This window comes from Bombina bombina, chromosome 11, assembly GCF_027579735.1.
Source record: "Bombina bombina isolate aBomBom1 chromosome 11, aBomBom1.pri, whole genome shotgun sequence".
Lineage (NCBI taxonomy): Eukaryota > Metazoa > Chordata > Amphibia > Anura > Bombinatoridae > Bombina > Bombina bombina.
In genome coordinates this window covers 164,575,534-164,600,780 of record NC_069509.1, presented here as the reverse complement: position 1 = coordinate 164,600,780, position 25,247 = coordinate 164,575,534, and the positions used below count along the sequence as shown (strand labels likewise).

The window sequence follows — 25,247 nt, the reverse complement described above, 5'->3', positions numbered from 1 at the left end:
CTCTGCTAAAATAATCACAGGATAGAGGAATACAGGTCCCATAATCACTTAGGGAAAGGTTTCTAAATCTTCTCCATGCACTAAACATACTGTAATATGTTTAGTGTCATAACGTGTGTGCATGTCTATATTTAATATGACTGGTACTTGGCTCCCTTATATACTTTGTTTTGCGTTAGAGACCTGCTGTTCGGACAAAATAGCGAACCCGTCAAATCAGCGAAACACGTCACAGGCATCAGCTGTTTGAAAAGTTCTTACCTTAATGTGCATGTGTGCCACGTCATAGCATTCCTGGTCGCACATGTCAGTGCTTCAGTTTCGCACACAGAGGTGTAGTTTGTATGTGTAAGGCATGATGGGTAATGTAGTTTAATTTCAAAGAACTACGGTACCTTTATTTATATTGCTGTAATATACAGTTATAACAAGTCACATTAATATTATTTTTGAGAAATTAATAAACTGAACCTTAAACAATTAGATGCCGATATTTTTAAAACAACTTTATTGAGAAAGATAAATACAAAACAGTACTTTTAAATATATAATGGAGTCTAATACAAATCAGTTGGCAGTATAATAAGAAATGCTGTTTTTGCCCTCAGTTAAACAAATTTCAGGATGAGCAAAAAGTGGTTTATCGCGGCTCTTTGTGCACATATAACGAGTTCAAAGTAAACACTCTCGCTTGAGTGCAATTTAATTTAACGCACATTGGGATAGAGCAAATTCAGAGCTCTGGTTAACTGTTACAATTGACTAAAAAGTTGCACATTTGAAAGTATTTTTGTTTATCATGTTTGCTGCTTTTAACGTTTAAAAAAAAGACTGTTTTTACGGATCCTTGCGTCAGCTTAAAATTTCAACTTGTAATATGCACGCTACCCGACACGCACAAAAAGCCTCCATCTAGCGAAGTTACTGTGCGAGCGAGAGCGCAAACTACCACTCTACACATAATCTAGCCCTCAATAAAAAGGAAATGGTGCTGTTGAAAAGTATCAAGAAAATGGATTGTGATTGCCTAGAAAATAACTGTCCCAAGTTAAAAATAGGGCCTTTTTTGATGAGTGCATTTTTGTATCAGACAAACAATAGCAAGTCCATGATTGTGATCGTCTCAAACTGAAAACTAATCAGCCGCCAAAAAGAAAAGTTACAAAAAAGGATACAAACAAAACAGCAATACAGTTACAAATCTCCAAATCCGGAATTCTAAAATCTAAACATATTCTGAAAGCCAAACTTTTTAATTAATATTTTTTTAAAATAAAATGATCAAAGATTACTATTTTTCCTGCCTATAAGTCACAATCTTCTCTGCCCGTGTCTTTGATTTGTATTTTGTGTTATAAAATGCAAATAATAAACTATATTTCAAACAACAAATATCACCTTTCTGATTACAGTACGGTACTATCTTTCTGAAGGTACTATGTGTACACAAGTATTATAAACTATATAAAACTGCCTGTAGGTTGCATGTATAATCTGTATTAGGCATATAAATATTGTCTATATGATACAAGATATCCCCTCTCCATAATGACCAATTTCACAGATGCATATATTCAAAAATCCAAAACTTTTTCGGTCCCAAGCAGTTTGGATAAAGGGTCTTCTACCTGTAACAGTATCATATACTCCAATCGAACATACACACACGTCACACATAAGATCTAAAACTATGTAAGTACCAGAGTGTACCTATATAAAAAAAAAAACTATATTATTATTTTAATTTGATTTTGTCAGTTTGTTTGAGCTTAAGTTGTTACATGAGAAGAGATTTACAGTTATTACAGTTATTTGTGTGATTTCACTGTTCCAAAATGTGATCTGGAGAGAAGACCTCAAATAGTGTGTCACACTGTCCCATAGTAGCATTATTATAAGAAAAAAAAGGAAATATGTATTTATATTTAAAAAAAAAAAAAACTCAGGCTCTGTGGGATGCAGTATATTTTAAGCTGACCATAATTGCAGAATAATAAGGGTCACATAGATGGATAAATGATACAAAGCTGAGAAGAATATAACCGCAGGCTACACGTTACTCTGATAAAGAAGAGGTTATTGTATAGAGTGAACTGTCACCGGGATATATCAGTCGCTTTCCTATGGCTGCTTTAAGGATCAGAACTTAATTCACCCCAGCTTGGTTTCTTTCTAATGCAAAATATGCAACCAGCTGCAGGTCAAATAAAAATAGAACGGTATGTGCGAAACGCCACTCATCAGAGAGAGGGGAATCTGTCAGTTAAAGCAAAAGGCAGCTGTCACAGCGACACATAGAATACCACGTCTAGTTATGCTAATATATCTTGTAACACAAAAACATGTATCAGCAGGCTGTGTATTTTTAAAGTCAGTTTTTTCTTGCCATGTTATTTTATTCTGCAGTGTTTTGTTTTTTGTTTGTTTTTTTTGGAAATCAGAAGTGTCTGTGCTGAAAAAAATAAATGATTTTATTTTGCCTGTGGGGTGTGTCACTCTTTACCAATATAACTGTGAGAGTTGTCCTTATCAACCAGTAGGTCATCTGCATTTCAAAATAAACAATATTAATGTAACCTTTTTCATTGGAAAATATATATTATATTGATACATTATTTAGCACCATAGCGCAGAAGTGTTTGCACACATTGTTACAAATATTGTTAAAAACACTGCTGCCATTTAGCACTCAAGAAACATGCGCATTCCTGCGCCTACCTTGGCATGCTTTTCAATAAAGGATACCAAAAGAAATAAGGGCCAGATTACGAGTGGCGCAAAAACAATTGCGAGCAGGTTTATCGCAACTGTTTGCATGCGTCGGAAGTAGCTTGCATATTACAAGTTGAAAGAAAACGCGTCAGGTTAGCACGACCTCAGAGCTCTGGTAAACTATTACGATCAAATAAAAAGTTGCACAAAAAACATTAAAAATACATTTAAAAGTACAGTTACACTCATAACAACACTAATACAATTATTTATTTTTTTAAAGGAAATAAAAAGTTGTAAGGGTTCAAAGATATGAGGTCTCAGGTGTTAGAAAAAAAGGCAGGCAAAGGGCTTTAACATTGAGATACATAAATATACATGTCTAAATATGTGTGTGTATATATATATATATATATATATATATATATATTTATTTATATGTGTGTACATGTGTATTTATGTATTTATATGTGTATATATGTATTTACAGACATATATATATATACATATATATATAAGTGCATTGGAGCCCTCTGCAGTTTTGTAGCTGATCACATGTAAAATCATTTTTAAGCAATATTCATATTTAATAAAGTGTGTAACTGTACTGTAAATATTTCACATTCTAATGCTCTTCATATAGACGAATATGTTCTAATTATTTTAAAATAGATATTACTTTATATATCTGTATGTATCTATACCTATATATATGTATATATATATATATATATTTAATCATATATATATATATATATATATATATATATATTAGACATGTGCGATTCGGTTCGGATCGATTCGGAAATTCGGCCGAATTCGTAAAATTCTGGATTCGGATCGATTCGAATTTCCGAATTAAATTAGTGCCGAATCTAACGAATAAATCCGAATTAGTTCGGATTTATTCGGTAGATTTGGATGGCCATGGATTACACTAGTATTGTACAGTATATTAGGTTATATCACTCTGCTATGGGTTACACCTAATATACAGTACATAATACTAGTATAATACACAGCACATCCCACCTAACACTTACCGAAATTCCGAATTTTCGAACCGAATCCGGCCGAATTTATTCGAATCCGAATAAATCCGAAACGAATTGATTCAAATTTTTCCGAATTCGAATCGATTCGAACCTAAATTAAAAAAAAATCCGAATCGACCTGAACGAACCAAATTTTTTCGCCATGCACATATCTAATATATATATATATATATATATATATATATATATATATATATATATATATATATATATATATACATCTCTCTCTCTCTATCTATATATATATATAAATATATATCTATATATAGATATATATTTTACCAAATAAACATCATATATATATAGAAATATGTATTTATGAATAGGTAGAACATATTCTGTTATGTGAAGAACATTGAAATGGGAAATATTAATATTTAATGTTGAGAAAATGTGATCAGGTTTGCGCGACTTGGCTTTTTTCCAACTTTTCACGCTCCATTGAACTCAACGGAAGAATACTTTAACGCGGTCGCGATTATGTAACTTTGGCTTTTTGTGCTCGTCGGGTTAGTGCGTGAGTGAAAACTTTTTACTTTTAACTTGTAATACATGCGGTATCCGACTTGCGCAAGCTGAAGTTGAGTGCAGTTTGTGCGCGAGAGGGAGCAATAAATAGCGATCCACTCGTATACTAGTCCTAAATTTGATAACAGAAGTCAATTAGAAATTGGAAAGTTGTTTTTAACTGCATCTTATGTCTGAATCACGAAACAATATTTTTGACTTTCATGTCACTTTAAGCACTTCATTGCAAAATATCTGCAAACAAAACATATTTATTAAAGAGCCATAATAATATAAAAAAAATACATGCTCTAATTCGGGTTAGTGCGCAAGTAGTTTTTTCCCCCACTTTTTTTGCTCCATTGGGGGATATTTATCAAAGGTCTGGCGGACCTGATTTGATAGTGCGGATCAGGTCCGCCAGACCTCGCTGAATGCAGAGAGCAATACTTGTGAGCTGCTGGTGCAACGCCACCCCCTGCAGATTCGCGGCCAATCGGCCGCCAGCAGGGAGGTGTCAATCAACCCGATCTTACTCGATCAGGTTGATTTTCGGCGATGTCCGTCCGCCTCTAAGCAGGCGGACAGGTTATGGAGCAGCAGTCTTTAGGCCGCTGCTTCATAACTGCTGTTTCTGGCGAGTCTGAAGGCTCGCCAGAAACACGGCCCTTCAAGCTCCATCCGGAGCTTGATAAATGGGCCCCATTCACTTCTATGGGGGAATAGGTTATCCCACGTGCGATATTGTAAATTCGGCTTTTTGCGAGTGTCGGGTTAACCAAAGAGCGATAACTTTTACTTTCAACTCATAATACGAGCGCAACCAGACGCATGCAAAAAGTTTACTTCTAGCACAATTAGCGCTCTAGCGAAAGTGCTAAATAGCGCTTCACTTGTAATCTGGCCCACTATGTGAGTTTAATATGCTTTTAATTCAGCTTTATGTAAAATAGGTTTTATGCATTCTTATAAAAAACATTTCATTACATTATTAAATATTCATTGAATAAATCATTGTATCCAACACAATTTTGTAACCTATTCCCTTCTGCCATGGTTCATCTACCAGTTTAATTTTAAATTTATTTTCTCATTACTGGGCTTCTTAGTATTCCAAATATTTTGGTCTAATTTAACCAGGGTCCCTACAAACTATTTAGAGATAATTGTCTAGACGTTTGTCTAACAAGGGTGTATTGTGCTTTATCTTACAACAACCAACATTGTGTTACCTGGATGCGCTACATCAATCAAAATTTAAATACGAGTTTAAGGTCTAGAATATTAAATTCATTTTCAGTCTCTGTATTTTACTGAAACTTGCATGACTACATGTGTATAAGTAATAGCACAGCCCGTCAGATATCTATACTGATACCTTGTTTGATCATGTGATTAAAGTGATATCATAATATTATTTTTAAACATAGGGCTTTATTTATAATATGGCACAGCATATTTTTCAAGTGTTTTCTCTTTTATCCAAGTTCTATTTTCACTAATTTTCAAAATGTAATGCAGGCATCTTGTTATATGAGCGAATGAGAGCGCTCGATAAAAAACAAGCAGTGTTACCAAGCGGGGTTTAAAAAAAACAAAATTTGGGGTGTATACTTTTAAGAGGTTTTCATATATTTTAAAGAGATGGAAAGGTCAGAATTGAAATGTGTGTGGGTGCATTTCAGTTTTACATAGAAACATTTTTGCAATATACTTCCACTAGTAAAATTATTATGGTTTTTAGAGGCATACACACATATGCTGTGAGGGGCTGTCCAGCAGTATTCAAACACCACAACCTCTCAGAGTCAGCAGTGGTTTGTATGGCACAAATGGAGTAATCACAGACACAGTACACACCAACGCCAGCTCTCTAAGCTTCAATACTAGTGCATGGACCCTCACAGCATATGTGAGTATGCCCTTGAAAAACAGTAATAATTTTTACCAGAAGCACTTTTGCTAATGGAAATATATTGCAAAAATTCTTCTTTATAAAACTAAAACACACCCATGCACATTTTAATGTATCCCTTTAAACTGTTTTTTAGTGTGCACTTGCTAATAAAAGATCTCTTTCATTATGGGAGCAGGGATCAAATCAAACAGACCTAAGTTACCAGTTCTGCCATGGGAGACGATTGCAATGAACTTTACATTAGATATTATTTATCTATTATTGTAGATTAGAAAATGATTTTCAGTGCAGACTGAATTCATTCAATATAAACCACTGGTTTTCAAACCTGCCCCCAGGCCTCCTTAACAGGCCAGGAGTGTGAGCAAGCGCAGGATTATGTTCACTTATTTTGTTAATGAGTTTTTAATTGCAAAAAATGACAGGATGATTATCATCTTGATAGATCAGCTCTCTTTTTAGATTGAAATATTTTTATTGAACAATCTACGCAATACAACATTAGTTTCTCTTCGAAGACAGTGTAACATATGGATAACAAATATTTACTTCAGTCATTTCCATGTGTACAATTTCCAAAATCTAATAACAATGTGTATCCTAGGTGAGTGCACCCATAGGTGCACGAGTCTCTCTTAAGATGTTCCTATTTTCATGTAAAACAAACATGTAGAACAGAAAAAACAAACAGAAAAAAAAAAAACAAAAAACAACAACAAATCATATCAATCAACAAATAAAGCAACTGTAACCAATTTGCCACCGCACCGCACGCCTCCATCTACTAATGTATCTTTAGACCTCACTTAGTATTTTACCTTGTTTTAGTGTTCTGCTGAGTTCATCTATATATCTTATCTAGTTGTGTCTTCCCTTGTCTTGCATTCCTTACAAATCCTATAAACACTTTTCGTTTAGTATCCAATAAAACCAAGTATCATTGAAAGATTCCACCGTACCCTGAATGTAGGCAGCCGTCTCACACATGCAGAACACATTCCTTATTTTTCCCAGAACCTCCCTCCATTCTGGTGCTCCCACTTTCCAATATTTAGCTATGGATATTCGGGTCACCATACATACTGTTCAAATGAATTTATTTACATGTCTGTTAAATCTCGGGTCTCTCTCATTCAATAATGCCTGCATGGGTGTTAATACTACTTGTTCATCAAGGATCACTGATATCATTTCAGAAAGGTTGAGCCACACCTTTTGCACCCTTGGGCACTCCCACCACATATGGAAATAAGTGCCCAGTTGTGTACAACCTCTATAGCATAGTCTGGTACCCCCTTTAACCATATGTGCCGTCTTCAGAGGTGTTAAATACCACCTAAACAGTGTCTTAATGCTGTTTTCCCTTAGATCTGCCCCCAATAAGCCCTTATTAGATTCTAGGAACAGGCGGTTCCAGGTGCGCATATCTAACGTTGTACCTGCATCTTTTTCCCATTGGAGCATGACAGCAGATTTTGTTATGGTACGTGTGTCCTCAATATGTATGTATAGTTGTGAGATAGCCTGTGTTTGTCTATGTGTTGCACTATACAGTTTTTCAAAAATAGTTTTTGTCGTGGGCTCGGTACCCTTCCTAATGTTAATGGCCGAGGCTATCTGTAGATATAAGAACCAAGGCAGGTGGATAGGGTCAATCTTTCTTTGTAGCTGGTTGTAGGTCAGAATCCTCTTATGTTCTAAGAAGTCAGCTATTCGATAAAGGTCCTTGCGTGCCCATTTATCTATCATTCGACTTAATTCCCCTGACAAGATATATTTTAGAGGTTTTATTAACGAGTTATCAGGTGGAGTCAAACCTCTTTTATCCGCAACTCCTAAATGTTTGATTGCCGTCTCTGTAATCGGATTCCTATATCCTATCTTAAGTTTATATCTATCTCTATTCCATAGTATATCATCTGGATCTCTATAGCCTTCTATCTCAGCCTCTAAATGAGGCCATAATACATTGTCTTGTTTCCTCCCCAGCAGGGAGTTTTGCGCCAGTCTAGCTGCTAAATAGTAGTCTTCCAGATTGGGGAGACCCACTCCTCCAAGTTGTCTATGATTGGTCAGGATATTTTGAGGGATCCGTGCATGTCTAGAACCTCTAAGGTATCTATGCAGATCTGTCTGGAGAGCCCTCAAGTCCGCTTTGTCTATTCTAACAGGTAGGGTCCGGAACAGATACAAAAGTCTCGGTAGTATGTTCATCTTGATAGACGACAACCTGCCATACCAGGAGAAATTATGTTTCTTCCATCTTTGCAGATCAGATCGTATCAATTTGAACATGGGTATATAATTAGCTTTGTATAGTTGGGTAGATTGTTTCGTCAATTTCACTCCTAAGTATTTTATATCGTCTTTCACCCATCTAAAGTCAAAATCTGCGTCTATTATCTTAATGGTTTGTTTTGGTATGCCTAATGAAAGTGCCTCGCATTTGTCCGTGTTTACCTTGTATCCTGATATAGCTGAGAATTGTTGTAAAATCTGATATATATTGGGGAGTGAGATAAGTGGTTTCGTAACTATCAATAGGACATCGTCTGCAAATAAAGCTATTTTGTGGTGAGTCTGCTGTAGTTGTAGGCCAGTCACATTTGATGAGTTTCTAATACTCGCCGCTAGCGGTTCAATGCAGATTGTGAAAAGCAAGGGCGACAATGGGCAGCCTTGTCTGGTACCATTACATATATTAAAGACTGCTGATTGGTGGCCCACTGCTCTGATGTGTGCTGTGGGATTTGAGTACAAACACCCTATTGCTTTCATAAATGGTCCATCAAACCCCACCCTAGTCAAGACTGTATGCATATATGTCCAGTCAACCCTGTCGAACGCCTTCTCCGCATCCAGGGAAAGGATCAGAGAAGGCGTCCGCTTGTGGTGCAAATAGTCCAGAACCGTAATCATTCTCCTAATATTGTCTGGAGCCTCCCTATTTTTAATAAAGCCCACCTGGTCGGGGTGAATAATAGAGGGCAGTATTTGCTTCAAACGATTGGCGAGAATTTTGGTCACAATCTTCAGGTCTTGGTTTATTAAGGATATGGGTCTGTAACTAGAACATAATGTTGCATTTCTGCCCTTTTTTGGAATGACTATAATCTTAGCCTGCAGGAGGTCCAATGGTATGGTATGGCCCTCCAATATATGATTTGCGAATTTAACTATGTGGGGAACTAATACCTGTCTAAACAATCTATAATATTCCCCCGGGAATCCATCGGGTCCCGGGGCCTTCCCTGGTTTAAGTTCTTTTATGGCTGTTACTACTTCAGTCTGTGTAATAGCTGCATTCAATTGTTCTTGTTGTTCTACATTTAAATGAGGCATATTCGCTAAATCTAGGAAGCTGTCAAGAGCTGTTTGCGTCTGGTCGTTTACTTTGACTTTATTCCCGTCATACAATTCTCTATAATATTCTGCAAAAGTATCCACAATTTCTTGTGGGTGAGAGGTTATGTGGCCTGATCTAGTTTGTATGCCTGGTATAGACGTTGATTGATATTCGTCTCTTATCTTTTTAGCTAAGTATTTATCAGGTTTGTTCGCGTATATAAAGTAATGTGCTTTTAGTCTTTGGGCTGCTCTAATGGAGGTATCATTCAAAATAGTGAGTAATTCTGACTTTTTCTGTGTTAGCGTTTGCAATGTAAGATGTGAATTATTGCTTTTATGCTCCTTTTCCAACAAGGAGATTTCCTGTTTCAGTTTCATGTGTTGGGCTTCTACTCTCTTCTTATAATATGTTTTTTCCTTAATTAACAGTCCACAAGCCACTAATTTATGTGCCGCCCATTCCGAAATTGGGTTTTCAGTCGAGTCTACATTTATGTTCCAATATTCACTCATGTCTCTCAGTAATCTAACCCTAATATCAGGATGTTTCATAAGCGTGGGGTCAAAGGTCCATGTTTTGGTTCTCCCCGGCTCCATAACAGAGCCCATTATGAGCTGTGTGATTGAGTGATCCGACCACACACATGGATGTATGTGTGCTTTATGTAATATGGGTTGCAAGACTTGACTAACATAGACGTAGTCGATTTCTGTGTAGCATTTATGTGCTGAAGAGTAATACGTCGTGTCTGTGGTGTCCCCATATAGCGTGACCCATGCGTCATGAATGCCGTGTGGTTCAATAATTTCTGTAATTTTTTGTGCTACCCTCTGTTGTCTCTGTCTTTTCTTAGTCTTGGCTTCTGTCCCTGCTCTCCCCATAGCCGCTAAGTCTATGTTAAAATCTCCCGCTAAAATTATCCGAGTCCTGGACCAGTTTGTTAGTAGGTCAGAGATATTTCTGAAAAAGTGCTCCTGTTGCTCATTTGGAGCGTATATATTACAAAAAAGGATTTCTGTTCCCTGTATGTTTCCCCTCACCAATATATATCGGCCCTCCTTATCTTTTATAGTGTCTGTATGTACAAAGTTCAAAGACGCGTGAATCAGTATAGATACTCCCTTAGTCTTATTCTCTGCAGTTGCATGAAAACTCTGAGAATATTCCCTGGCCCAATATTTGGGTATTTGAGTATTTAAAAAATGAGTTTCCTGCATGAATATAACATTTGCTTTGAGTCTCTTATAATGTGTGAGTGCCGTTCTCCTTTTTACGTCAGAGTTGAGGCCCCTCACATTGTGTGATACTAAATTAATTCCAGGAAAATTCATAAACTGAGCCATTTTATAACATCATGATGGTGGTGCGATAGAAAACTTGTCCTAATCCCTTCTGCCCTATCCTTCCGGCTCAATTGGTTATTGTCCTGACTATCATATAACCTCCAACCCCTCCTCTCATAGCTATGAAACTTAATGATCTGTTCAGCAGAGTTTTTAGGTGGCGTGCAGTGCAAATGGCACAGAGCAAAACAAGTAAAAAACAACCTTACACGAGAATTATCATGCATGAAAAAACAAAGAAAACAAAAAAAAATATATAACATATAACACAAACTTTGCATTACTATATATCGTAGAAGTTGATATTAGGTATCTCAATATTTTTCCTCAATTTACATAGATGGCAATGTCTAGCACAAATATATCGGGTAACAAATCTACTTTCAGACTAACAGTATTGTTAACAGTCCCTTATATTCAGCAAACATTTTTCGTGTATAAAGTCTGTGATCTCCAAAACATGGAATATTCCACGTTCAAGAGAGTATCTTACCAGTCCCTCATCTGCGAGTGGGTTTCCAGCTTGTTTCCGGTTAAGCTTAAGATCCTGGTCTGGATCTCTTGTTGTTTACCTTAGTCCAGTTAGATTTTTTGTAATTTTGTGAAGTAAGATGTGTCCCTGGTGTCTCTTCCTTGTCCAGCTCTGAGGGTATCTCTGGTAACGCCAGTCCAAAAAGCTTGCAGATTGCAGGTATTTCCGCCGTGGTCTTGATTGAAGTTGTCCTCCTGTCCTTAAGTATGTTGAGGGCAAAGGGGAATCCCCAGCGATAGGGTATCTGGTGCTTTCTGAGCAACAATATTAAAGGTCTGAGTCTGCCTCTTCGTTGTAATGTTCTCAGACATAAATCCTGGAAAAACTGCAGCACAGTTCCTTGAAATTTAAATGTAGGATTCTTCCTTGCCGCAGTTAAGATTTTTTCTTTGTCAGTAAATTTGAGAAATTTGATAATCACATCCCTTGGCGGCATATCTCTTTGGGGTCTAGCACGAAGTGCTCTGTGGGCTCTCTCGATCTGGTACTCAGTGCTCTCTGCATCCGCTGTTATTGCTTTAAAAAGATTCTGCAAATATGGGTGCAGGTCAGGGGCTGTGATGGATTCTGGGATACCCTTTATGCGAAGGTTCGACCTCCTGTCACGATTTTCCATATCCTCCATTTTATCTTGGAGGTCTACTAGTAGTTGTTGTTGTTGGGAAACAGTCTGCGACATGACACACACATTTTCTTCTAGATCTCCTCTGTCATGTTCTAACGCATCCACTCTGTTTCCTATTTCAAGCAGATCACTCTTAATTTCGGAGAGACTATTGGTGATTGTGGTATGAAGATTATCAATCTTGTCCCATAGTTTCTCAAAATTAGTGGCAATATCTTGCTTTGACACTAATAGATGAAGGTCTGCTTTAGTTGCAGGTGTCTGCGCATCTAAAAAGTCAGCTTGACCAGACTCCAAATCAGATTGCCCCTCAGCCTCCATTGTTGTAATCTCTGGTGGTTTCTGGGCTGTATTAGATCTGAGATTGGTATCCATAGGAGTCAGTTTAATAGCTTTATCAGGTTTCTGGACTCTTCTGGTAGACATCCTATTATTGTCTATGTTTACCATACAAGTAAGCTGTTTTACTAGCAATCATATAGCGTCTGGAGAGATATCTGAATAAAAGCTCAAAAAGCCTTCTTTTTCTTTGTTTTGGCAGTCTTTATTGTCTCAGAAATATCTTATGTGAGTGCTTCTCTTCTCAGAATAAAAGTGTGGTAGGCAACAGCTATTACATTAAGAGAGTGGATCTTGTCAGCCGTTGACAATCCCCAATTTATGTATATTAATATAGGCTCTGTAGTGGGGTGCTAGTGTGTTTTCCCCATATATTGTCCCAAGTGTACTTTTGTGGACTTTAGTTTTGAGTGTGTATGAGTTCCTGCGGCTCAGAGTTAATCCTGCTTACATAGGTGGAAGTGCTGGGAAAAGTTCATGCCTTAGGGCTTCAATACCGCAGTAAAAATTAGCCATGTGCTTTATAGAAGAAATGAGCTTCACTATCAACTCACCGCTACTATTATGCCTCTCCGGTAGTATTCTCCTTTATACCTCGAGAGTACACTCGGTATCTTCAGTAGTTGTCGGTGTTATGGCCATCCATACCGCTGTGTCCCCAATGCTCAGAAGCTGTTATATGCCACTCGGAAGAGAGACAACTTTGTCCGGCAGTTACCCTGTCTGTTATGTAGCTGCGTGATATAATTAAGATGGCGCTGGTTGCGGCTATCCCATCCTCAGAATGTTTCGTTTTTCTTTTGCGGTACCACCGGAACCTTCTTTCTCTGCTAATAAAGTTGCTGGGACTGTGCTTTGTCTCTAAGCTGGATTACTTCTGCCACTTATTGTGCTTTTACGAGGCTTTAGCCACCTTTTTGCTGTATCAACCTCCGGAGCTCCGGTCTCACACAGCCATCTCGGTGTGCTGCTAGGCTCCGCCCCATCAGCTCTCTTTTTAAAGGGACATTGTACACTATATGTTTCTTTGCATAAACGTTTTGTAGATGACCCATTTATAAAGCCCACCTGGGAGTGTTTTTGTAAAAATGTATAGTTTTGCTTATTTTTAAATAACATTGTGCTGATTTTCAGACTCCTTACCAAGCCCCAAAGTTTTAGATGTATACTGATGTATACAGATTCCTATTTTCTCCTGTTTGTATAATTGGTCTATTCATATGTAGGGGAGGGGGGGTCTGCTCTCAGCCCATTTCAGTGGGTGTCCCAGCCTAACCCTGCAACAGTGCTAAATTGGGAGCTTCTATGTAAGTTTTTAAAATGTTTTATACTGGATTTTTATATCAGTATCTGTGCATATTCTTCTATATAGTAGTTTCTATTACATGCAGTTAAGTTAAAATTGGTGCGCACTGTCATTTTAAAGCATAAGGAAAAGAATCACCACTGCTATAGGACCTGAATAGGGAACACAATAGTAGACAATTATCCAAATCTAAAAATACACCAGAGAGCAGCTTATAGAATCCATCACGTTTTGAGAATTTTAATGTTCATGTTATTATGTCAAATAAAAAAAAGTGATGTAGACTAAACACTGCTGGGCCAGAAAATAAGCAAAACAGTTTGGATGAACCTTTTGCAGGGGGTAACCAAGCTGGTCGCAATCTCACAGCCAAAATGCCAGGGATGGAGATGTTAATCACGATCTCGCTGGCTATTAAAACAAGGTATGAAAATGTTGATGGTTGAGGTATTGGCAGCCTGGGGTTAGGGTCGGCACTAGGGTTAGGACTAGGTTTAGGGCTCACTCATTGGATGTCAGAGACGGCAATGAGTTGCAGCTCTATTCAGTATCTAGGGGTCAATGGGAGTTTGCTCCTGAATACAATTCCACCTTTAATATTGCAGCAGCCACATTGTGACCATGATGACACCGTGGCTGTGATAATATGGTTGCTGGGAAATCACAGACAAAAACCACCAGTATTAGATGGCACACTCTTTTTTGTCATTAAAGGGACAGTCAAGTCAAAATTAAACTTTCATGATTCAGATAGAGAATATAAATCTAAATAACATTCCAATTTACTTTTAGCAAGTAAATAGGAAAGACAAATAGGTGGGGGGGGGGGAAATGAGCAGGAAAGACAAAGGGTAAACAGGAAAGAGAAATGATAAACAGGAAAGACAAATAGATGGCAAAAAAGTCAAACAGCTAGTGGGAAAGACATTTGGTAAACAGGAAAGATAAACAGTTAGTGGAAAAGAAACGGTAAACAGGAAAGATAAACAGATGGTGAAAAAGACAACCGGTAAACAGGAAAGATAAACAGACGATGAAAAAGACAACCGGTAAACAGGAAAGATAAACAGATGGTGAAAAAGACAACCAGTAAACAGGAAAGATAAACAAATGGTGAAAAAGACAAACGGTAAACAGGAAAGAGACACAGTTAGTGGACAAGAAACGGTAAACAGGAAAGATAAACAGACAGTGAAAAAGACAACCGGTAAACAGGAAAGAGAAACAGTGGAAAAGAAATGGTAGACAGGAAAGATAAACAGATGGTGAAAAAGACATTCGGTAAACAAAATAGCTAAACAGATGGTGAAAAAGACATTCGGTAAACAGGAAAGATAAACAGATGGTGAAAAAGACAAACAGTATACAGGAAAGATAAACAGATGGTGAAAAAGACATTCGGTAAACAAAAAAGCTAAACAGATGGTGAAAAAGACATTCGGTAAACAAAAAAGCTAAACAGATGGTGAAAAAAAAAATTCGGTAAACAGGAAAGATAAACAGATGGTGAAAAAAGACAAACAGTATACAGGAAAGATAAACAGATGGTGAAACAAACGGTAAACAGAAAAGATAAACACATGGTGAAAAAGACATTCGGTAAACAGGAAAGATAAACAGATGGTGAAAAAGACAAACAGTATACAGGAAAGATAAACAGATGGTGAAACAAACGGTAAACAGAAAAGATAAACACATGGTGAAAAAGACATTCGGTAAACAGGAAAGATAAATAGATGGTGAAAAAGACAAACGTTAAACAGGAAAGATAAACAAATGATTAATAAGACAAACAGTAAATAGGGAACATAAACAGATGGTAAAAAGGAAAAACGATAAACAGAAAAGATAAACAGATGGTAAAAAAGATAACCGGTAAACAGAAAAGATAAACAGATGGTGAAAAAGACAACTGGTAAAATGGAAAGATAAACAGATGGTGAAAAAGACAACCGGAAAACAGGAAAGATAAACAGATGGTGAAAAAGACAAATGGTAAACAGGAAAGATAAACAGATGGTGAAAAAGACAAACAGGAAAGATAAACAAATGGTTAATAAGACAAACAGTAAATAGGGAACATAAACGGATGGTAAAAAAGACAAACGGTAAACAGGAAAGATAAACAGATGGTGAAAAAGACAACCGGTAAACAGGAAAGATAAACAGTTAGTGGAAAAGACAACCGGTAAACAGGAAAGATAAACAGATGGTGAAAAAGACAACCGGTAAACAGGAAAGATAAACAAATGGTGAAAAAGACAAACAGTAAACAGGAAAGAGACACAGTTAGTGGACAAGAAACGGTAAACAGGAAAGATAAACAGACGGTGAAAAAGACAACCGGTAAACAGGAAAGATAAACAGACGATGAAAAAGACAACCGGTAAACAGGAAAGATAAACAAATGGTGAAAAAGACAAACAGTAAACAGGAAAGAGACACAGTTAGTGGACAAGAAACGGTAAACAGGAAAGATAAACAAATGGTGAAAAAGACAAACAGTAAACAGGAAAGAGAAACAGTTAGTGGAAAAGAAACAGGAAACAGGAAAGATAAACAGACGGTGAAAAAGACAACCGGTAAACAGGAAAGAGAAACAGTGGAAAATAAATGGTAGACAGGAAAGATAAACAGATGGTGAAAAAGACATTCAGTAAACAAAAAAGATAAACAGATGGTGAAAAAGACATTCGGTAAACAGGAAAGATAAACTGATGGTGAAAAAGACAAACAGTATACAGGAAAGATAAACAGATGGTGAAAAAGACAACCGGTAAACAGAAAAGACAAACAGATGGTGAAAAAGACAACCGGTAAACAGAAAAGACAAACAGATGGTGAAAAAGACAAACAGGAAAGATAAACAAAATGGTTAATAAGACAAATAGTAAATAGGGAACATAAACGGATGGTAAAAAGGATAAACAGGAAAGACAAACAGATGGTGAAAAAGACAAACGGTTTTCAGGGAAGACAAACAGTAAATGTGTGACAGAGAAATGACAAGTAGAGAAACAGAAGGTAGAAGACACTGTTCTGTAAGAAGTCTATCTAAGGGTGAATAAAAATATCTTAGAAATATCCTGTAGCATTACTGCTGCTGATGGTTGCACAGCCCTGTACATACTGTAGTCTTACAGTGTAGACAATTCCAATAAAAAATATTGCATACAGGTGCACTTAGCCCTGAACAAATCGTTTAAGTAAATGTGCATTATTTATTAAGGTGGACAAACAGAGCCTGGGTTCCCACAGGGCAGAAATGCCAGACACGCCACTTTGTATTTCTAAAAGCTTTTAATCAGAGAAATATAATCTGCACAAATCTAAGTAAGTGAATTATGCTGAATACAATAGAATAGTGAATATTTACAGAACGGCTCTGAGGCCTCTGCCAGTTCATTTAATTGAGCTTTATTGCATTAAAAGAGATGCTATGACTGGGCATTACATAATCACAAATGTTAATAGCGTCTCACACAAGGAAAACCATTATTTGCCTTCACTAACACTTTATAATATGTAAAAATATAATAGGTAAATGAATTGCAGACGGAGTTCAGCAGGTGAAATAACAAGAAGCATATATGTGCAGCCACCAATCAGCAGCTAGCTCCAAGCATTGCCTATCTAAGTATGCTTTTCAACAAAGGATGCCACCACGCAACTTTATACTTAACAATGTTAAGTATAGGAGCAGGGGGCATGCTGCTTAGAAGCCTGTATCTCAGGCATCTAAGCAGTTACAGACTCCCAAGACCCACTGCTGGAAAGGTAATCACCTAACCTTTCCAACAGTGTAAGTTTTGAGGGTCTGAAAAAAATAAAAAAATAAAAAAAAAAAGGTTAAAAAATGTTTTTCCAAAAAAATTAAAAAAAAACTTTAAAAATCTTAGCACTCAAAGGGTTAAAAAAAAAAACCTAATATAAAAAAAAAACCTAATATAAAAAAAAAACACCCCCCCAAAAAAAACTAACCCCCGATGATCCCCTTACAGTTTCTGAAGCCCGGACATCCAGGCGAAGAGGTCTTCATCCATCCAGGTGGCGTCTTTTATCTTCATCCCGGCGGAGTGGGTTCATCCTTGAAGAGATCTGCCGTACACTGAATCTCCAATACAAGGGAGCTTTTTCAAAATGGTGTCCCTTGCATTCCTATTGGCTGATTTGATTTTTGAAATTCAAATCAGCCAATAGGATGAGAGCTACTGAAATCCTATTGGCTGTTCAAATCAGGCAATAGGATGAGAGCTACTGAAATTCTATTGGCTATTCAAATCAGGTTTTTTAATTTGGGGGGTTGGTTGGGTGGTGGGTTTTACTGTTGGGGGGGTCTTTGCATTTTTTTTACAGGTAAAAGAGATAATTTCTTTAGGGCCATGCCCTACAAAAGGCCCTTTTAAGGGCTATTGGTAGTTTATTGTAGACTATGTTTTTTTTTTTTTTTTTTTTTTTTTTTTTTATAGGGCTATTAGATTAGGTGTAATTGTTTTTATTTTTGATCATTTTGTTTGTTATTTTTCATAATTTAGGGTTTGTTATTTTTTGTTTTTTGTAATTTTAGACTTAAATTTTTTTAGTAGTGTTAGTTTTTTTTTAATGTGTAATTAAGTTTATTTAATTGGTCATTTTAATTTTAGTATAATAGTTATGTTAGGTTAATTGTTAATTTAACCCTTTGAGTGCTAAGCACTTTCCCACCTGGGTGCTAAGGTTTTTAAAAAGGGTTTTTTATTTTATATTTTTAAAAATATTTTTTTTAAACTTTTTTTTATTTATATCAGATCCCCAACTTACACTGTTGGAAAGGTTAGGCGATTACCTTTCCAACGGTGGGTCTTGGGGGTCTGTAGCTGCTTAGATGCCTGAGATACAGGTTTCTAAGCAGCATGCCCCCTGCTCCTATATTTAACATTGTTAATGTTAAATAAAGTTGCACGGTAACGTCATCACGTCATTGCGCGTGATGTCACAGCGCAAAACATGAAACCCCGGCGATGCCTGTCACTATGCAGGCCCGATCGCCGGGGTAGGAGTCGGTGGGAACCCCCAGATCTCCCTTAAAGTGGGAAAGTGCTAGTGACGGCTCTGAGCCGTCATTAGCACATGACTGAGACAACTCAAGGGGTTAAAGGGGTTAAAGTTTTTATTTATTTTAAGATAGGGATATTGTAATTTTAATTTAAAGTTAGGGGGTTGTTAGGTTTAGGGGTTAATAGTTTAATTTCATTTTTTGCGATGTGGGGGGGCTGGCAGTTTAGGGGTTAATAGGTTTATTTAGTGGCGGTGATGTGGGAGGCCAGAGGTTTAGGGGTTAATAACTTTATTTAGTGGCAGCAATGTTGGGGAGCATCAGAATAGGGGTTAATAGCTTTATTATAGTGTTGGCGATGTTGGGGTGTGGGGGAATAGGGGTTAATAACTTTATTATAGTGGCGGCGATTTCAGGGAGCGGCGGAATAGGGGTCAATAACTTTTATTAGTGGCGGTGATGTTGGGGGCTGCAGCTTAGGGGTGTTTAGAGGTGGGGTTTATGTCAGGGTGTTAGGTTTAAACATAACTTTTTTCCCCCACAGACATCAACAGGGTTGCGTTACGGCGATCGCCATTCCGCACTACAGGTGTTAGTTTTTTTTCTAACACGCTCTCGCCATTGATGTCTATAGGGAAAGTGTGCACAAGCACGTATTCTCAGCCCTTGGATTTTGTGCGGTATGGAGCTTATCGCCACCATATCGCACGCACAAGGCGGCTTTTTAGAAACTTGTAATGGCAGCGCTATGGAGGGTGAAATAACGTAACTTTTGTGGCGTTCGTTTCGTACCCTCTATAGCGCAAAACTTGTAATCTAGGCGAATGTGAATTATGCTGAATACAATAGAATAGTGAATACTTACAGAACGGCTCTGAGGCCTCTGCCAGTTCATTTAACTGAGCTTTATTGCATTAAAAGAGCTGCTATGACTGGGCATTACATAATCACAAATGTTAATAGCGTCTCACACAAGGAAAACCATTATTTGCCTTCACTAACACTTTATAATATGTAAAAATTTAAAAGGTAAATGGAGTTTAGCAGGTGAAATAACAAGAAGCATATATGTGCAGCCACCAATCAGCAGCTAGCTCCAAGCAGTGCCTATCTAAGTATGCTTTTAAACAAAGGATGCCAAAAGAATAAAGCAATTTTGATAATAGAAGTTATTTGGAAAGTTATTTAAAATTGCATGCTCTATCTGAATCATGAAAATTTAATTTTGACTTTGCTGTCTCTTTAAATTCTTAAAAAGAAAAAATGTGAAAGACACATCATTCCTTCTGAAATGCCCAGAAAGTTGCATAGATATTTATTTGTTTACTCAGCTTCCAACTGTTGTGACAAAATAAAGGTAAAGGAGATATTTTTAAACAGATGAATGCACTCTAGCAGGTAAAATGGATCATTGTAAACACATTAAAGGGGAGGGAAAAAACATAATTTATGCTTACCTGATAAATTTATTTCTCTTGTAGTGTATCCAGTCCACGGATCATCCATTACTTGTGGGATATTCTCCTTCCCAACAGGAAGTTGCAAGAGGATCACCCACAGCAGAGCTGCTATATAGCTCCTCCCCTAACTGCCATATCCAGTCATTCGACCGAAACAAGCCGAGAAAGGAGAAACCATAGGGTGCAGTGGTGACTGAAGTTTAATTAAAATTTAGACCTGCCTTAAAAGGACAGGGCGGGCCGTGGACTGGATACACTACAAGAGAAATAAATTTATCAGGTAAGCATAAATTATGTTTTCTCTTGTTAAGTGTATCCAGTCCACGGATCATCCATTACTTGTGGGATACCAATACCAAAGCACACGGATGATGGGAGGGACAAGGCAGGAACTTAAACGGAAGGAACCACTGCCTGTAGAACCTTTCTCCCAAAAACAGCCTCCGAAGAAGCAAAAGTATCAAATTTGTAAAATTTTGAAAAGGTATGAAGCAAAGACCAAGTCGCAGCCTTGCAAATCTGTTCAACAGAGGCCCCATTTTTAAAGGCCCAGGTGGAAGCCACAGCTCTAGTAGAATGAGCTGTAATTCTTTCAGGGGGCTGCTGTCCAGCAGTCTCATATGCTAAACGGATTATACTCCGAAGCCAAAAAGAAAGAGAGGTTGCCGAGGCCTTTTGACCTCTCCTCTGTCCAGAGTAAATAACAAACAGGTGAGATGTTTGGCGAAAATCTTTAGTAGCCTGCAAGTAAAACTTCAATGCACGGACTACGTCTAGATTATGCAAAAGACGTTCCTTCTTTGAAGAAGGATTAGGGCATAATGATGGAACAACAATCTCTTGATTGAAACCACCTTAGGTAAAAACCCAGGTTTTGTACGCAGAACTACTTTATCTGAATGAAAGATCAGATAAGGAGAATCACAATGTAAGGCAGATAACTCAGAGACTCTTCGAGCCGAGGAAATAGCCATCAGAAAAATAACTTTCCATGATAGAAGTTTGATATCAATAGAATGAAGGGGTTCAAGCGGAACCCCTTGAAGAACTTTAAGAACCAAGTTTAATCTCCATGGGGGAGCAACAGGTTTAAACACAGGCTTAATTCTAACTAAAGCCTGACAAAATGCCTGAACGTCTGGAACTTCTGCCAGACGCTTGTGTAAAAGAATAGACAGAGCAGAAATCTGTCCCTTTAAAGAACTAGCTGATAGTCCTTTGTCCAAACCCTCTTGGAGGAAGGACAATATCCTAGGAATCCTAACCCTACTCCATGAGTAATTCTTGGATTCACACCAATGAAGATATTTACGCCAAATCTTGTGGTACATTTTGCTGGTGACAGGCTTTCGTGCCTGTATTAAGGTATCAATTACTGACTCGGAGAAGCCACGCTTTGATAGGATCAAGCGTTCAATATCCATGCAGTCAGTCTCAGAGAAAGTACATTCGGATGATTGAAAGGACCTTGTATTAGAAGGTCTTGTCTCAGAGGCAGAGTCCATGGTGGAAAGGATGACATGTCCACTAGGTCTGCATACCAGGTCCTGCGTGGCCACGCAGGCGCTATCAATATCACTGATGCTCTCTCCTGTTTGATTTTGGCAATCAGACGAGGGAGCAGAGGAAACGGTGGAAACACATAGGCCAGGTTGAAGAACCAAGGCGCTGCTAGAGCATCTATCAGTGCCGCTTCTGGGTCCCTGGACCTGGATCCGTAACAAGGAAGCTTGGCGTTCTGGCGAGACGCCATGAGATCCAGTTCTGGTTTGCCCCAACGGAGAACCAATTGAGCAAACACCTCCGGATGGAGTTCCCACTCCCCCGGATGAAAAGTCTGACAACTTAGAAAATCCGCCTCCCAGTTCTCTACCCCTGGGATATGAATCGCTGATAGGTGGCAAGAGTGAGTCTCTGCCCAGCGAATTATCTTGGAGACTTCTGACATCGCTAGGGAACTCCTGGTCCCCCCTTGATGGATGATGTAAGCCACAGTCGTGATGTTGTCCGACTGAAATCTGATGAACCTCAGTGTTGCTAACTGAGGCCAAGCTAGAAGAGCATTGAATATTGCTCTTAACTCCAGAATATTTATTGGGAGGAGTTTCTCCTCCTGAGTCCATGAACCCTGAGCCTTCAGGGAGTTCCAGACTGCACCCCAACCTAGAAGGCTGGCGTCTGTTGTTACAATGGTCCAATCTGGCCTGCGAAAGGTCATACCTTTGGACAGATGGACCCGAGATAACCACCAGAGAAGAGTATCTCTGGTTTCCTGATCCAGATTTAGTAGAGGGGACAAATCTGTGTAATCCCCATTCCACTGACTGAGCATGCATAATTGCAGCGGTCTGAGATGCAGGCGCGCAAATGGCACTATGTCCATCGCCGCTACCATTAAGCCGATTACTTCCATGCACTGAGCCACGTGGGGCGCGGAATGGAGTGAAGAACACGGCAAGCATTTAGAAGTTTTGATAACCTGGACTCCGTCAGGTAAATTTTCATTTCTATAGAATCTATCAGAGTCCCTAGGAAGGAAACCCTTGTGAGAGGAGATAGAGAACTCTTTTCTTCGTTCACTTTCCACCCATGCGACCTCAGAAATGCCAGAACTATCTCTGTATGAGACTTGGCAATTTGAAAGCTTGACGCCTGTATCAGGATGTCGTCTAGGTAAGGAGCCACCGCTATGCCTCGCGGTCTTAGAACCGCCAGAAGTGAGCCCAGAACCTTTGTAAAAATTCTTGGGGCTGTAGCCAACCCGAATGGAAGAGCTACAAACTGGTAATGCCTGTCTAGAAAGGCAAACCTCAGGAACCGATGATGATTCTTGTGGATCGGAATGTGAAGGTAGGCATCCTTTAAGTCCACTGTGGTCATGTACTGACCCTCTTGGATCATGGGTAAAATGGTTTGAATAGTTTCCATCTTGAATGATGGAACTCTGAGGAATTTGTTTAGGATCTTTAGATCCAAAATTGGTCTGAAGGTTCCCTCTTTTTTGGGAACCACAAACAGATTTGAATAAAACCCCTGTCCTTGTTCCGTCCGCGGAACTGGATGGATCACTCCCATTACAAGGAGGTCTTGCACGCAGCTTAGGAATGCCTCTTTCTTTATCTGGTTTACAGATAATCTTGAAAGGTGAAATCTCCCTTGTGGGGGAGAAGCTTTGAAGTCCAGAAGATATCCCTGAGATATGACCTCCAACGCCCAGAGATCCTGAACATCTCTTGCCCACGCCTGGGCGAAGAGAGAGAGTCTGCCCCCTACTAGATCCGTTGTTGGATTGGGGGCCGCTCCTTCATGCTGTCTTGGAGGCAGCAGCAGGCTTTCGGCCTGCTTGCCCTTGTTCCAGGACTGGGTAGGTTTCCAGGCCTGCTTAGATTGAGAAAAAGTTCCCTCTTGTTTTGAAGTAGAGGGAGCTGATCCTGCACCTGCCTTGAAATTTCGAAAGGCACGAAAATTAGACTGTTTGGCCCTTGATTTGGCCCTGTCCTGAGGAAGGGTATGACCCTTACCTCCAGTAATGTCAGCAATAATTTCTTTCAAACCAGGCCAGAATAAGGTCTGCCCCTTGAAAGGAATGTTAAGTAATTTAGACTTTGAAGTCACATCAGCTGACCAGGAATTAAGCCATAGCGCCCTACGCGCCTGGATGGCGAATCCGGAATTCTTAGCCGTTAGTTTAGTCAAATGAACAATGGCATCAGAAACAAATGAGTTAGCTAGCTTAAGTGTTCTAAGCTTGTCAATAATTTCAGTCAATGGAGCTGTATGGATGGCCTCTTCCAGGGCCTCAAACCAGAACGCCGCCGCAGCAGTGACAGGCGCAATGCATGCAAGGGGCTGTAAAATAAAAACCTTGTTGAATAAACATTTTCTTAAGGTAACCCTCTAATTTTTTATCCATTGGATCTGAAAAAGCACAACTGTCCTCAACCGGGATAGTGGTACGCTTTGCTAAAGTAGAAACTGCTCCCTCCACCTTAGGGACTGTCTGCCATAAGTTACGTGTAGTGACATCTATTGGAAACATTTTTCTAAATATAGGAGGTGGGGAAAAGGGCACACCGGGTCTATCCCACTCCTTACTAATAATTTCTGTAAGCCTTTTAGGTATTGGAAAAACATCAGTACTCACCGGCACTGCATAGTATTTATCCAGCCTACACAATTTCTCTGGCACTGCAATTGTGTCACAGTCATTCAGAGCAGCTAATACCTCCCCAAGTAACACACGGAGGTTCTCAAGCTTACATTTAAAATTAGAAATCTCTGAATCAGGTCTCCCCGATTCAGAGACGTCACCCACAGACTGAAGCTCTCCGTTCTCAGGTTCTGCATATTGTGACACAGTATCAGACATGGCTCTTACAGCATCTACGCGCTCTGTATCTCGTCTAACCCCAGAGCTATCGCGCTTGCCTCTCAATTCAGGCAATCTGGCTAATACCTGTGACAGGGTATTATTCATGATTGCAGCCATGTCCTGCAAAGTAATCGCTATGGGCATCCCTGATGTACTTGGCGCCATATTAGCGTGCGTCCCTCGAGCGGGAAGCGAAGGGTCCGACATGTGGGGAGAGTTAGTCGGCATAACTTCCCCCTCGACAGACCCCTCTGGTGACAATTCTTTTATAGATAAAGACTGATTTTTACTGTTTAAGGTGAAATCAATACATTTAGTACACATTCTCCTATGGGGCTCCACCATGGCTTTTAAACATAATGAACAAGTAGTTTCCTCTGTGTCAGACATGTTTGTACAGACTAGCAATGAGACTAGCAAGCTTGGAAAACACTTTAAACAAAGTTAACAAGCAATATAAAAAAAGTTACTGTGCCTTTAAGAGAAACAAATTTTGGCAAAATTTGAAATAACAGTGAAAAAAGGCAGTTACACTAACGAAATTTTTACAGTGTATGTAACAAGTTAGCAGAGCATTGCACCCACTTGCAAATGGATGATTAACCCCTTAATACAAAAAACAGATTAACAAAATGAAAAATATGTTTTTTAAACAGTCATAACAACTGCCACAGCTCCTACTTTTGAAGCCTTT

The 25,247-nt window shown here is 38.6% G+C and overlaps 1 protein-coding gene across 1 annotated transcript in view; it reads right to left on the bottom strand.

Moving 5' to 3' along the window:
- The window catches only part of IQCK (IQ motif containing K), a 113,829-nt gene that overhangs the window by 14,316 nt on the left and 74,266 nt on the right, over positions 1–25,247 (bottom strand). The window lies entirely within an intron of this gene.